The following is a 16,180-nucleotide window of genomic DNA, read 5'->3' as shown; positions in this document are numbered from 1 at the left end:
GGGGGGTGGGGGAGTGGTCATCATGCTCACAAGAAGAGAAGCTCAGTTTGCAGATCGGGAAAGGTGGCATCAGAATCAGCAGGATGCCTGTGTGGTTAATGAGAAGAGTCAAGGAAGCCATTAGAGGGAAGAAGACTTCCTTTAGAAAGTGGAATTAGGAGAATAAAAAAGAACGCAAACTCTGGCAAAAGTAACACAAGCAGAAAGCAACACATGCAAAAAGAGAAGAAAAAGAAAGAATTTGAGGAGCACACTGCTAAAAACAAAGACCAAAATAAATAAATAAAATTTAACATATATCAGAAGCAGGAAACATAAATCAGAAGTAGGAAGTGGTTGGACCTTTGGACAACAAAGGAGTCGAAGGTGTGCTAAAGGAAGGAAAGGAGATTACAGAGAAGCTGAATGAATTGGTCAGTCCACCAGGTGCTGTTGGATGTTGGATTCTACAACATCTGGAGGCCAAAAGTTCCCCATTCCTATGTAAATAATAAATTACACATGGCAGCCTTGGATGCAAACCTTATTTCACATTATTGCCTTGGATGGATTTCCAGGATCTACAATTCCTAAATTATGCATGTGTTTTTTAAGGAAGGCCCCAGGAAAGTCCACAGCATTTTTGTGCAAATCTTAATATGTACATGTTTGCATGCAATGTTGCCTAACATACATATTTTTGCAAAGCAGTTTTCCTTAATATAATGCCGTTTTGAATGTTATTTTCACCACTATATGCATTCTCATGCACACTTCACCTCAGGTGGTGCATTATTATTTTTTTGCACACACTATGTAGCTGGAGAATGACATTGGAAAATGTGATTTTTAAAAAGTGGCCTTGTTTTCTGCTCATGCATTGTTTTGGAAAGTGTGGATTACATAGACTAGCCTTTAAATGTGAACTGAATCATGTTTCTTTCCTTTCCCTGATTTGACAAGTGTAGGTCCAATATTTTTTAGTATTCAGCATACAAATCCAGACACCATCTCCTACTGCTCCTCTTTTCTTTCCAGCACCGCAAAGCCAAATTTCTGCATTTGACATTCATCACAATGAAAAAGTGAAGACTTTTCATAGGCTATACCACTGCAGTCTGTGGTAGTGGAGGAAAGCATTTTTAAAAAAGCTCCCCCTCTTCAAATATCTGAACATAGAGAACTAGCAAGGAGATAGATTAAGCCTAGCTTGACATGCTGTTTTTCTGTCTGTAGGTATGAGTGTGTTTTTGTGTGAAGTGAAAGACAGAGCCTTTTTCTCTGTTAAGTAGTACAGATACACACATGCACATACACACACCACTAGGGATGGATGAGTCTGTCAGTTTTGGTTTCTCTCACTTTCCCACTCTAAAGTTCAGTTCCCCATACTTACACATCACTTTGCTTATTTTTTAAGGCCTCCTTAAAATTCATTAACATTTTAATGTGCCTTTCTCCTAATATACACATGTTTGTTTACCATTTTACCTAATATGCAGTTTTTGCAAAACTATGTTCTCCAACATAATGCATTTTGTATATTATTTTCAACAGTAGATGCATTTTCACTGTGCTCTGGTATATGTATTTTCACACACATTACTTGGTTGGAGAACTCCATTGCAAAATTCAGAGAAATGCAAATTTCAAAGGACTGCTGTGTGTAAATGTGAACTGAAACCATATTTCCCCTCCATGCTTACCCCCCACCCCAGTTCCCACACTCCACCTGGCTTCACGAGCATTTTTACCTGTTGATTTCGCTTAGGAACAAAGTTGTGATCAAGCTAGAAGGAAGCAGTGCTGTGAACCAGAAAGGGAATTGTTTTGTAACCATTTTGGCCAGGGAGCTGATAATGCTTTGCTCTTTCTCTCTGTGCAGATACCATCCTGTGTCAGGCTCAGGATGGGGGTGAATGAAGAAGCTGGCAGGAGGGAATTCTCACTGCAGTTAACGCTACAAGCTAATTGAAAGAAAATGACACCTTGCTTGCAGTTTAGTTATCTATAGCACACCTTGCCTGAAATAACTGTCTGCTGCACATCATATGCCAAGGTGATGCTGCTGATTCATAGTGAAATAAAATAAAATAGGCCACTTCAACAGGGACCTAAAAACCCTTTATTTTTAAATCAGGGCTTCAGAAGGGTTAATTAGCAAGAGGTCCTGCTACCTTCAAGATCAGTTCATGCATTCTTAATTTGGCACCAAGGCATATTTGTTCACTCTATGTTTCATTTGCCTTGTGTCCTTGGGTGTATGTTCAAGACTTGGTGCCTCTCTCACCCCTTCAAGCAAGATCCCATTTCTGTTCCTACAAGCTGCAATGAAAATAGGAGCCTGCCTTGCAGTGAGCATGACTATTGATCCACCTAGCTTAGCATTGTCCATACTGATCAGCTGTGCCTCCCCAGAATTTCAGAGGGGTTCTCTCCCAGCCCGACCTGAAGATTGATCTTAGCACCTTCTCCATGTAAGCACTGAGCCATAGCACTTCCCCTGTGTGTGGGGAGCAGAGCTGGATTGCTTCTTTCTTTATCCAAACTGGACAAGATGCCCAATTGTAGTTTTTAACTCAGCAACCCTCTAAGCCAGAAAATCCCTGTTTTTGTATGGTAGTCTGACCTGTTACTTTTTGCCATAGGAGTCAACTCCTAGGGGGGGGCTTTGGTCCCCTACAATAAAATACTTGCGGGGGCTGGACCCCCACAAAGTTGATGGGTATTGCCATTCAAATGGTGTGTGTGCCCTGCGTCATGTGATCGATTATGTGGGATGGGGTTTACCTGGGCCACCACAATATTTTATTTAACTTGATACCCCTGCTTTAAATATCTTTAGCAAACCAAAGATGTTGTGTTCCATTCCTTATATTTTCATTTGGTTCCACTGATATAGGTAAAGGTAAAGGGACCCCTGACCGTTAAGTCCAGTCGTGGACGAATCTGGGGTTGCAGTGCTCATCTTGCTCTATAGGCCGAGGGAGCTGGCGTACAGCTTCCGGGTCATGTGGCCAGCATGACTAAGCTGCTTCTGGTGAACCAGAGCAGCGAATGGAAATGCCGTTTACCTTTCCACCAGAGTGGTACCTATTTATCTACTTGCACTTGGACGTGTTTTCAAACTGCTAGGTTGGCAGGAGCAGGGACCAAGCAATGGGAGCTCACCCTGTTGCAGGGATTCGAACCGCCAACCTTCTGATTGGCAAGCCCTAGGCTCTGTGGTTTAGACCACAGCGCCACCCGCGTCTGATATAAATAGGTATAGTTATCTAAAGATGCTTTCACCTGTTCCATCTCCATGCTGGTGTTGGCTGGTGGCCAATGTATTGTAGAGAGAACGCAGAGGGACATAGCTCTGGCATTTTCTTTTTAGAACAGGGCTGATGGTGTCATTTGCCTGGGTGCCAGTCTAATTGATGGGACCCCTTTGCTCTGGCAAGTGAATGAGGAGATAATGAGGCTTTCAAATTTTTATGTTGCCTGTGACAAATTAGTATAGAGAAAATCTGATAAAGTGGAAAACATTCAAGCAGAAGCTGGATACTTTCCCCCACTTTTTTGATGGGGTTCCTATTTCATTTTAACACTCAAATTTTGCTTTGTAAGATTGCATGTCTAATTAAAGGTTGCACTTGCCTGAATTTGGCAATGTTGTTCTCCAGCCAAGTAGTATGTAAAAAGAAAATGCACACACCAGGGTAAAGTGTGCATAAAATGCACATATGATTGAAAAAAATATACAAAAATACTTCTCATTAATGGGAAAGTGCTTTACATAAATGTGTATATTGGGATAAATTAGCACTAAAATGCTTATGAATTTTCATGCATAAAATAGCAAAGTGATGTGGAAATGTGGAGAGGTGAATTTTACAGTGGAAACTATGAGAAAAACCAGAATTGACAGATACACTGTTTACAAGTTACACCTATGCAATTAGAAGTATGCACTACTGAGTTCAATGGAGCTGGCTCTGAGGACACTGTGCATAAGATTGCAGTCATGCTAATCCTTATAAATTGAGTATTAAGCTGTGTATGTGTGTGCCTGTGCTCTTTATGGAGTGATATATAATAATGGATCAACACAGCTGTTATTCTGTGACTCTCCTTGATAGAGGGGCTAGGAGGGTTGCCACAATGAGCTCCAGCTCTTCAAAATCTACCACTAACAGATTGGTGGCTCTTAGAACAAAGCATTGGAGTATGGCCATGGCTGGAATGAGAGCACCCATAGCAATGCTATCAACAGGGTGCGTGAACACCCCCCCCCCCAAAAAAAAATTGCCCTGAAAATAGGAGAATCAATATTGAGGGCACCTCCAGCCTGCCAGTATTCTGTGAAGGATTCAAAAGCTTACTGGAAAGTTTGTGCAATCAAAATAGATTATTGCCCTAGAGCAAGAATGGAGAACCTGTTACTGGACAACGAGTCCCATCATCCATGATCACTGGCCATGTTGCTTGTGGCTGATGAAAGTCTGCAGACCCCCATGCTCCCAGCCCTGACCTAGCACCAAAAAACAACTATTTTACAGTCAATAATGTGATGGGGAAATTAATTGAAAAGTGCAGAATGAATGAATGATTAACCGGAAAGTGCATTATCACCCCACAGACAATGAGGAAGAATTCAGGATGAATGCTCATTGTTGTATACTCTCCCTGCAAACAAATCAGAATGAATGTTCAATAAAGACTGGATATAATCTAACCTCCATGTAAGCTTTGTGCAAACAAATCAGGATGAATGTTCAATAGCTGAGTTCTCTGGCGGAGCCCTGGTTTTTCAGACATTCTCTTGACCAGTCAACAGATTGCCCATCATCCTCTATTAGACTGATTCCATTTACATCCTTCTGCTTCCACCCACAAGAGACAATTAGCACCAAGCCTGGCACTAGCACAAGCACATGACACCCTTGGGTGGCAGGATCCACTGCTGTGTGGGCAGGAAGGGTGAAAGTTCAGCAATAGAAGAGGGAAATTTGGCAGCTGCAGCTTATTAAGCAGATGTGAGATAGTGTGAAAACCTAAACCTATCAATACTCCCTTTCTATGCAACTGTTGAAAACAGTCAATATTCAGCCCTCCAGATAGAATCATAAATTTGGAAGCGACCTCAAGAGTCACCTAGTTCAACCCCTGCAATGCAGGAATCACAGCTAAGGAATGTCTGGCACATGGCCAACCAACCTCTGTTTAAAAACGTCCAATAAAGGAGAGCCCACCACCTTTCGAGGCAGCCCATTTCACTGTTGAACAGTTCTTACCATCAGAAAGTTATTCCTAATGTTTATTTGGAAACTCCTTTCTTGTAATATGAATCTATTGATTGGGGCCCTACCCTTTGGAGTAGCAGAAAATAAGCTTGCTCCTATATCTTCCGTGTGGCAGCCCTTGGAAATGGCTGTGATATCACTTCTCAGTCTTCTCTTCTCCAGGCAAAACATACCCAACCCTCTTAATAGCTCCACAAAGGTATTGGTTTCCAGAACCTTTATTGTGTTGGTTCCCTCTTCTGAAAATGTACCTGCTTGGCGAAAAGGTTTTTTTAAGACTTTATTTTTCAGTTTCTGAAAATTCTCGTAGCAAACATTCCTCGCATGCCACTTCCAAAGAAACATTCCATGGATATACAATGTAAATGATACAGTCAAATTTAAATGATGCAGTCAAGCAGGGTTGCATAGTAGTTTAAAGTTGATTGTATCAGTTAAGTGTTGTCTACTGTCTGTCTTAACAGATTGCCAATGGCCCTTCAGATGTTATAGTACATTGTTGTATTGACCAAAGGCAATGCTGACTGGGGCTGATGGGAGCTGGAGGGTCATAAGTTCTGTATCTCTGCTATAACAGTAACCATATCATGAAGCAGCTTCCTTCACTTTTTATAAATGGGAATTGCCCTTCAGATGTTGCTGGACTCTAAGCTACATTTGGCTCCAGCAAGCATTGCCAGGAAAAAAATGGGAGTTGTGTGACAACATCTGGAGGGCAGCCACAGGTTCTCCATTCCTGACTCCACATGTTGCTCTGATCAGTGATAATAATAGGCAAAGCGGAAGCACTTTCCTACAGAAGCACTTCCTGTTGTGGGGATTCAGAGCAACCATCACTGTTCTGTTGTCATAGAGACCATCTCCCAGAATGATTCCACTACCCACCTATCTAGGCTAGCCTCACTGACAGGAATTGTGCTTTCCTCTTGAAACAGCTGGACCTGTCTCAGACAGAGCACCAATTGCCCTCAAATCTGTACCAGCCTTCCCTAGTTCAATTTGTTTGGTTGAGGGGGTTTTTTTGGGGGGGGGGAGGGGGCAGTCAAGAATGTGAGGGGCAAAGCTGAAAGAAACTCACACTGGAAAACTTAGCAATTAAAAACATGGCCTAGCATTCCGCTCTGCCCTTTGACCTTCTGAAGGCAGGTTGCAAGGTCACAAGGCTTGGTTGCACTGTATTGATTAGGCCTCTTTCTACCTAGTGGCCAGCACTGAGGGCTGAAAGAAAGAGAAGCCAAAAAGGAAGAATTAACAGAGGAGGGGGAGAAAGTGGAACGTATCAGTTGATCTCTTGGCCTCCTGAGGGTCAAAGATCATCACACATAAGCCTGGGTAAGCAATTGTCTGTGTGATATCTCAAAATAAATAAATCAATACATTGAGTTCAGTGGAAAAAAGAAACCACTTTGCTGATTCTGAGGAATAAAGCTCTGAAAAGTCCATCTTGGCCAAATTCAGGAAGCTGTGTAGGTTTGGGGTCACTGAAATAGCAGCATCTTCGGTGGCAACCTGGAGCATGACCTTTACAATCAAGAGCATTTCCAAAGACACAAAAAGCTACCTAGGCTTTCCTTATAGTACATCCCCCACAATGGCCTGTTGATGTTTGTTTTTAAATTCTTCTTGCTATTAACTAGTTTTTAACTTTCTAGAACTGTATTGTCTGATTTTATGTTATAAACTGCTGGGGTTTTTTAATATAGCAGTATATAAATATTTTTATCAATCATTCAATCAACCAACCAACCAACCAACCAACCAATCAATTGGTCAATCAATATAACCTGTTCCTCTCTCACACACAAAAAGCTATGTACGTGTGTGTTGCAAGCTACCCAGGTAGTAATATGCTGAGATATGGATGGTGCACATGCCCATTGCTATTTAATGTTTATATAATTTAAATGTGTAATTTCACAACCATACTGCTTAAAAATCTAATATAGTTCTCTAACTGGGCAAAAACCCTAATTTCCCCAAAACAACAAAGGCAAAATCTTTACAGAATTCTTTTAAGATTTCAAAGTGAATCCTCACATTGTGGAAGAACAATAATTTTCAGTGTCATATAGTAACCACCTTTGTTTGCAAACCCACCAACAACAACAACCCCCCCAACCCCCCCCCCCACATTTCCTACATCTTGATGACTGAAAGTGCCATATGACTCACTTGATACAACACCAGTGCACACACTGAGGTGCTGCCTCTGGCAACCCCACTTTAAATACCTGAGGGAAGCGGAGAAGTTGTTGGGCATCTGCTAGGTAGGAGGAGAGGACAAATATAAAAGGTCTCTAGCAATTCCACCTAGTTCACTCCCTGGAATATAGTTTATGCAAGTGTCACTGCTCAATGGACAGTGCTCAGTGAAGAGGCAATTTAACTCTGCCAAAGCAGCAAAAGTTTAGCTCTGCAAGCTTTGGGAGTGAGACTAGCAGGAAACATGGTGCAGTGGGAAGTTGTGTTGCTGACTACCAAGAGACATTATAGGTGCAAACTGATGCTTTCAGAACTGCAACTTCCTATGCGGCAAACTAATCACAATAAAAATGGTTGCTCCCTTGGAAAGTCTCCATTCACCAGCATTGAATTTCATCACCCATCTTGCAGCTTGCTTTGATGAGTTATTGCCAGAGAATGAGAGATGGACAGAGGTAAGATGATGCTGGAGTTGGGGCAATAAAAAGTATCGCCTTCCCTCATCTGTGTCTTGTTCTCTGCAACATTGCATTTAAATACTCTAGATGGAAAAGGATATCATAAAGGAACACAGAATGTGCTCTCAATATGTTGCATTTGGGAGAGTGTTCCAAAATGTATTCATGCAAATTGACCCCTGAATGCAGATATCTTAGTTGGGTTAACAACTATCTGAGTAAAAGAATCTTTTGCATGATTATTCAGAAATAATCCCCAATAAGCTCAGCGAGACAGTCAAGGACAGAGTTGCTAATGTGGGCTCTCCAGATGTTATTGGGCTACAATTCCCATCGTCCCCAACCATTGGCCATGCTGGCAATGATTGATGGAGTTGTACTCCAACAGTATCAGAAAGGCACCATTTTGGCTAGCCCTGGTACAGCAGCAGCATATCCCACTTTGCTGCTTGAAGTGAAACAGGAAGTCCCACCCCACCTGCTGCCACCACTTGGTAGCAGTATCCCTTACCTAGGTTGTGTAGTGGCAGCACAAAACAGGCATTTTATTTAGAGTCACCTGGTCAATTTTATTGTATATAGCCAAAGGCCTTTACAATGGACGACAGAGAATAAAAGGAAAACTTTCCTCTAAGATCCTACAATGTAGTATGTAGCAGTTTACAACATAAAAATAAATTTATAACATTATATTTTAAAATTGGAGTGCGTTCATATAGCTGGAATGGAGCTTCTTGGCTGCCGGCGCAAATTTGGCTACCTGGTGTATAATATATAGACGTTTATCTGCTAGGAGTTTAACTGTCACTTCCTGTGTGGATCAACCTGGAAGCCAATTGAGAACTGGCGATATAAATCTTCCTCTGGGCATTGTATACAGGGGGCAAATCAGTAGATACGGTGTGATGTCCTCTACCTGATTCCATCCATCCATTTGTGATCCATATGGGGAATATCTCCCCTCTAAATATGCTGAGGGCTTCTGTTGGAATCTTAGTTCTACAAAGGCCCTGCGTAGTTATGGGAAGGTCTCAAGTAATGGGGCCTTGAGTGATTGGTCTTAATTTGGTGGTACCAAGTAGGTCATCTGGGCTAAGGGCTAAGTAGTTCTCCATGCGAATATTATAAACCCTAAGCTTATCTTGGCACTTTTGGCGGCACAAAGCAGTGCTGATGGTAGCAGTTTCCAGCTAAATCTCACAAGGCTTTAGTGAGAACTTGCTGTTGCCATTGCCTCTTCTCCATAGGTGCTGGTGGGGCAAGTGGGGCACCCGCAGAGGCAGCTGCTTTACCCCGACCTCGTGGGTGGACTGTATCATAGCAGTGTAAAAGAATGCAGAAGTCAGTCAATGAGCTTAACTCCCAGAAAGAGTGTGCAGGGTTTCAGTCTAAGCTTCCCTTGTCCTCTTTTAAACTTCTCTAATTTTTATGATGTCATTACTACGGGTGATGTGAAATCTCTCACATTTCTAAATCCCTTGTTGAATTCATTTGAAGATGTGAAACAGAACTTGTGTGTGTCTGTGTGACTCTTATTCTGAGACTGCCTAGCTCCTGGGGGGGGGGGGAGTATCTGGAAATAGAGTATGGATTCCCTGCTTCACTTCCTGGCGATTTGATATGGACTTCAGAAAGAGAGAATTCTAGGTGACTGAACAGTCTTATCCAGTTTCCTGCTGGGTTCATGGTGGAGGAGCAATGTGAGGACAGAGTGGTATTCTTCCACTTTCCCCATCCTTTTCTGTTTCCTTCTTCTTGAGCAATTTCCCTCCCATTGGAAGCAATGGGAAGAAATAAAAATCTACTATACCAGATTCAGAAATGGAACGGGTTTCCACCACCAAAGCTCTGACACCAGTGAGGAACTGGTTGTAGACCTTTCCATAGCCAGCCAGAGGAGGCTTTTGATGTTGAATTTGCCTCTCCATGAGTGGACTTCTCTCTCTGCCCTTGGCCCACATGCCTTGACCCACTTTAAAAAAAACCAACCAAAAGCAACATTTGTTCAAACTTGTCCCAATAGGCATTTTTGTATGAGATTCTGCCTGTTATATACATTTTTTAAACTGTTATTTCCTAATGCACACTTTACCCCAGTATATGCATTTTTGTTCACATTACTTGGCTGGAGAACTGCATCACAAGATTCAGAGATGTTGAAATTTGAAGGATGCCTATGCTTCAGTTCATATCTTGTTTTGGAATGGTGAATTAGATCATCTCGCCTTTAAAGGCAAACTGAACTTAATTTCTCATCCATGCCTAGATTCCACTAGATTCCAACCGGGCAAACTATGTGCGAACAGAACATTCTACCCTTCTGCTGCATCCTTTTTGCCCGAACTCATGGGGAGCATCATTGTTTTTAAAAAATGCAGAGGTGACTGAGTCACACAAATCATGTTTCTTAGAAAAGGGATGATGAAATTTTGTTGGCTCAGGGGCCATATTCCTTATTGGCCAACCCTCTAGAGGCTTAATTACAGTTGGTGGGGCAGGGTGAGGAAGAGACACAGTGGATCAGATGGTGCACCCCCCCCCCCCGCAGGAGTCTCATCCAGCCCATGGGCTGGCAGTTTCTATCCCATCCCTGTCCTAAAAGTTTCCAAACTTTATTTTCCTTTATGTTAATTATAAGCAGTTCTTTTAAGGATACTGATGAATGAGGAGAGAGAAAGGAAGAAGGGTTGGATTGGACCACCTTTTGGGTTTGTTTGTTTTTTGAAGGGGCAGTAAATCCTTGATCCATAAAACCACAAAGGTGTTTGCTATTCTATATTTCATTTATTAAATTTACTGTTCTTTATTGCATATTTTGTTTGCAATAATAATAATAATAATAATAATAATAATAATAATAATAATAGAAATAGAAATAATAGTAGTAATAGTAATAATAATAGTAATTTTTAATTATTTATACCCCACCCATCTAGCTGGGTTTCCCCAGCCCCTCTGCATGGCTTACTGCACATATAAAAACATAGTAAAACCTCAAACATTAAAAACATCAAGAAGCACTTTTATTTGTTAATGTATTGTTATTATTGTGAGTTGCTTTCAGCTCAGTGTGGTTGTTGGAAAAGCAGAATTCAAGTACAAAATAGGCTTTTCCTGTTGTTGTGCTTTGAAGTGTTGGCTTGAAGTTCAGCAGTAAAAAGTTTTGTAGTTCTACTCATTTTCAATTAAAAGTGCATACAACACACCAAAACAAAAAACAAAAAATCCCAGCAACCCCAGTACATTTCTCCCCAGTGTGATGTCTCTTGTATTTCTTTCACATTCAGAATGTAAAATGGTAGACACACTTATCAGAAAATTTGGTTTCCTTGCTTCTCTCTACCCTTCAATTCTTTTCACTGAAGTGGTCAGCCATTTTTAAATTTTGTTTCATAAGGACATAAGAATAGCCCGCTGGCTCAAGCCAGTGTTCCATCTGGTACATTTAATAAATGTACATTATTTATTTAAATATAGAGATCACATCTGACATCCTTGGGTGCTGCAAGAAAGCTCATCTCTGAAGCCCCAAGAAAGCTCATCTCTGAAGCTTGTTTTGGAACATTCATTCTTTTCTTCTTGGTTGCCTGACAATCTCAGCTGGGTCACAATGCCCTATTAATTTCCCGCAATACCCCTGAAATGAGTCATTCCGAAGGATTGTGGGAAATTAAAATGTGGATAGACTCAGCTAGCCATTGTTGCTTGAAGTGCTCTTAGCACTTGTGCCACCTGCTCCAACCAAGGATGCCCCAAAACAGAAGAGGAGGCCCCTCAAACCAGGGATGAAAAACATTCATTTAAACTCATGCACGCACAAACCTTTTTAAAAACTTGGCAAAAGTTCTGGGGAGGGGGAGATGGCTTCGCAATGTCTCCAGTTTACAGCTAACCAATCTGTGCACAACAGGCTTCTGCTTTAAACCACTTTTACCCAAACTTGATCAAGAAAGGGGCAAACCTTTCTAAGTCCACTTGCAAAACACAGTCTGTTCACAAATCAAACTATGGATCTCTGTAAACCCTCATGGTAGATGGCCAAGCTCATATTTACAAATTGTGTGGACATTTTTATGGCACAAAGCCATACTACACCTTGAAGAGAAGACCAATAAATAATAAATCGACCTATCTCCCCCTAAATAGGTTCATCATGCCTTCTGTTTCTAAGGTTCAGGAGTGGGTGTCTATTTTTATGTTGGCACCACCCAAAGGAATGTAGGAAGCTGCCTTATGCTGAAGCAGACCATTGGTCCATCTAGCTCAGGGTTGTGTATACTGACTAGGTGTAGCTCTCCAAGGTTTTAGAGAGGTAGTCTCTCCCAGCTCTACTTGGAGAAACTGGGGATTGAACCCAAGCCTTTCTTTTCTTTCTTTCTTTCTTTTCTATAAATTTTTATTGATTTTAACACACAAATTATAAAACATACCACACAATTTATCACTTATACAATCTTATTGGACTTCCATCAGCACCTCTGATGATCCTCCATCTTAACCACTTCTTATGCATTTCTTAACTTTACATCTCTTAACTTATCATCCCCCCTTCTCCATTTTTGCAATACTTCCAATAATACTTCTCACAAAACTTCTTACAAACCTACAAACATCGTCTGGTCTTCACACATACTTTTCAGATAGTCCGTAAATTTACTCTAGTCTTCGGTAAACTTCTGGTCCCGCCAGTTTCAAATCGTTGCTGTTAGTTTATCTAGTTCTGCACAGTCCATTAACTTCATCCTCCATTCTTCAATCGTCAGCAATTCTTCTTGCTTCCATTTCTGAGCCAATAATATTCTTGCTGCTGTTATCACATATAAAAAAAGCTTACATTTCTTTCGATTTATATCACTTCCAACAATGCCCAATAGAAATGCTTCTGGTTTCTTTATAAATGTATATTTCAACATCTTTTTCAACTCATTATAAATCATCTCCCAGAAGCATTTCACCTTTTTACATTCCCACCACATGTGATAAAATGTTCCTTCTTTTTCTTTACATTTCCAACATTTATTACTAACTTTTTACATTTTCACTAACATAACTGGTGTAATATACCATCTATACATCATTTTCATCACATTTTCTTTTAGAGCATTGCATGCAGTAAATTTTAAGCCTTCTTTCCATAGTTTTACCCATTCACTCAACTGTATATTATACCCAAAGTCTTTGGCCCAGTGAATCATAACTGACTTAACCTCCTCATGAACCCGAGCCTTTCTGCATGGAAATTAGATGCTGTACCACTGAGCTACAGCTCTTACTTGTATACATAGACTGCTGAGAGTCCTATGTTTTTCAAAAGTGCATTTTTGGGGGGTTAAAATTCCAAAGCAGGACACGCCCCACCTCCATACAGCTCAGTGAAGACTGAGCATGCTCTGTGAGCCAAGGAAGCTGACTACAGTGATACCTCGGGTTAAGAACTTAATTCATTCTGGAGGTCTGTTTTTAACCTGAAACTGTTCTTAACCTGAGATACCACTTTAGCAGAAATGACTGTAAGCTGTTTTTATATGCAATGAAGGCAGCAAGAATATTATTGGCACAAAAATGGAAGCAAGAAGAATTACCGACGAAAGAAGACTGGAGGATGAAATTGATGGACTATGCAGAATTAGACAAACTAACAGGAAGAATTCGAAACCGGTGGGACCAGAGATTCACAGAAGATTGGTGTAAATTTACAGACTATTTGAAAAGTAGTTGTGATGACCAGATTACATTCGTAGGTTTGCAAGAAGTTTTGTGAGGTTAATAATTTGAATTATTGCATAATTGGATAAAAAGGGAGACATTAGTTAAGATAATTAAAGGCAATATGAATTTAAGAAATGCAGAAGAAATGATAAAAATGGGGGGTCATCAGAGCTGTTGATGGAAGTCCAAAAAGATTGTATAAGATGTGAAATTTTGTGGTATGTATGGCAATTAATATATATATATATATATATATGAGAGATACCACTTTAGCTAATGGGGCCCCCTGCTGCTGCCGTGCCACCGCCGTGTGATTTCTGTTGCTGATCCTGAAGCAAAGTTCTTAACCCGAGGTACTATTTCTGGGTTAGTGGAGTCTGTAACCTGAAGCGTCTGTAACCTGAAGTGTCTGTAACCCGAGGTACCACTGTATTTGACAGGATGGTGTGGAGGCAAGAGACACATAGAAAAAGAAACAGAAAAATAGGTGGCTGCGGAATGGAGTCTCTTGGAAGAGCGCATAGCTGACTGGCTGGAACCAAGAAGGAGCATCCAACGTTGTAACAGTTTGTTGCAGTTCCCCTTCATTGACAGAGAATTCCCAAGCACTGAAAAAGGCCCACAGTGTGTCATACACCTTCCTCCTTGCTTCCTCGGTTCTCCTTGGGTTGTCCTGGAAACAGAGGCCGTGACACCTTGGCCAGAGTGACAGGGCCATGACAAAGCCTTCTGTCATGGTACCAATTGGATTGAAATGTCCTGCCTTCCCCTCCCCCTCCTTTCCATGGACACAATGTGAGGGGCGAGAGTGCTGGGGGTGGCCCAGCATAGCAGGGGGACTCCAAACACTGTCCAACTGTGGAGAGTCCTGACTTTCTTCCCCCCATAGCTGCCTTGTTCCTTTGGCTTTCTCTGGGTCAGGAGGACAAGGTTCACTGACTCCTCTTAGTTGCAAAGCGAAGGTGGATTAAAGAGAGGGCAATGGCCTTTTCTTGTTACTATTGGCAGGCGGAGGCTGGGTCAGCCATCCTCAAAACCCCTCGCACACTCTGTTGGGTCCGCAAGTGTCATTCAGCATGAAGGTAGCTGTCCATCAAGCCCCAGGGCCTTGTGGGAGCATGTACGGTACAGCAATAGCAAGTGGACAGATCAGGAGGCAAAAGTGTTTTTAAAAACCTTGCATTCCCTCCACCCACCCTGTCCTGTGGATAGATGGATAATAAAAACATTTTAAAAGGGCTCAAATTGTCAACTGCGTAGAGCTAAAAGCATGTCATTTGTCAACAGTGATGACATGGCTACTAACCAATTGGCTCACAACAGTGAATCAGACACACTCCAAATGGTAAGAGGCATGCTAATTTGGAGGCAGGGGGTAGTTGGGGGAAGATATTTACATCTCTTGCAACAATGGACTGCATATTTATTCAGCAATAAGGCCTCCATCTACACTCAGAACGAGAGGACAACCCAGGAGTCAGGTGCAAGGAGCATAGCTCAGTGATACATCCATCTGCTTTGCTTGCAGAAGGGTGCAGGTTCAATCCATGACATGTCCAGCTTGGCTTGGGAGAGACTCCTGCCTGAAACTCTGGAGAGTTACTGCCTGACAGTGTAGACAATACTGAGCTGGCCGGGACCAATGGTCTGACTCATTATAAGGCAGCTTCCCGAGTCCATCTCCTCACTTCCACAGTCCCAGGGAAAGTGGCAGCTCCTTCTGGCAGGGACAGGGTGGGAAGGAAGCTCCCTGCTGTCTTATACTGAGTCAGAGCAATAGTCAGTCTAACTCAACATTGTCTATACAGGCTCTCTAATAATTTGGACAAGGCTATCTCCCAGTGTGACCGGGAGCTGCCAAGGATTGAACCTGGGTCCTTCTGCATGCAAAACTGATGCCCTACCACTGAGCTACAGCCCTTCTTCTAAAGGGAAAGGGTATTTTCTCCACCAAAATCCTCTGGCCCATGAATGAGTCCATGCATCTCCTAGATCTAGATTTCTTCTTCTAGCTGCTGCCTGGAAAGCATTTTTTTTTTAAATAAAAAAAAGACTTTTTGTAGAAAGTGATGAATCAATGCAAGTAACACCGCAGCAGCAGCAGCAGCAACAACAACAACAACAACAACCTGCCTGACCAGCAGGTCTTCCCTCTCTTTCTCTCTGGGGCGGCTGTTTATAGGCACTTTGCTGCATGAGCGACAGAGGAAGGAGCCACGGTGGCTGGAGTCTGAGAGGTCCTTTGTTTCCACATTTCAGCTCCTTCCGATGGTGCTAAACTCTGCTCTCTGGCGCATAAATCTACTCTCCAACACATTTCTCTCTCCTGCCCTCTGACACCCATAGTTCCCTCCTCTCGCATCTCTAACTTGCAGGCCTAATAATAACTTGTCAGTCCGTGGGCTCTTCCGGCTTTAAGTTCTGCCACTGAGCCAGAGGTGAGATAACTGACACATGGACCTGCTTCCTTTGCAAGCAGTCACACGCAGCTACGGCATTGTGGGAGACCAGTTGGGCCCCGCTAGATTGCATTTGACCACTAGA

Source organism: Podarcis gaigeae, assembly GCF_964106915.1.
Source record: "Podarcis gaigeae genome assembly, chromosome: Z".
Taxonomy (NCBI): domain Eukaryota; kingdom Metazoa; phylum Chordata; class Lepidosauria; order Squamata; family Lacertidae; genus Podarcis; species Podarcis gaigeae.
This window is presented reverse-complemented; position numbering follows the sequence as displayed.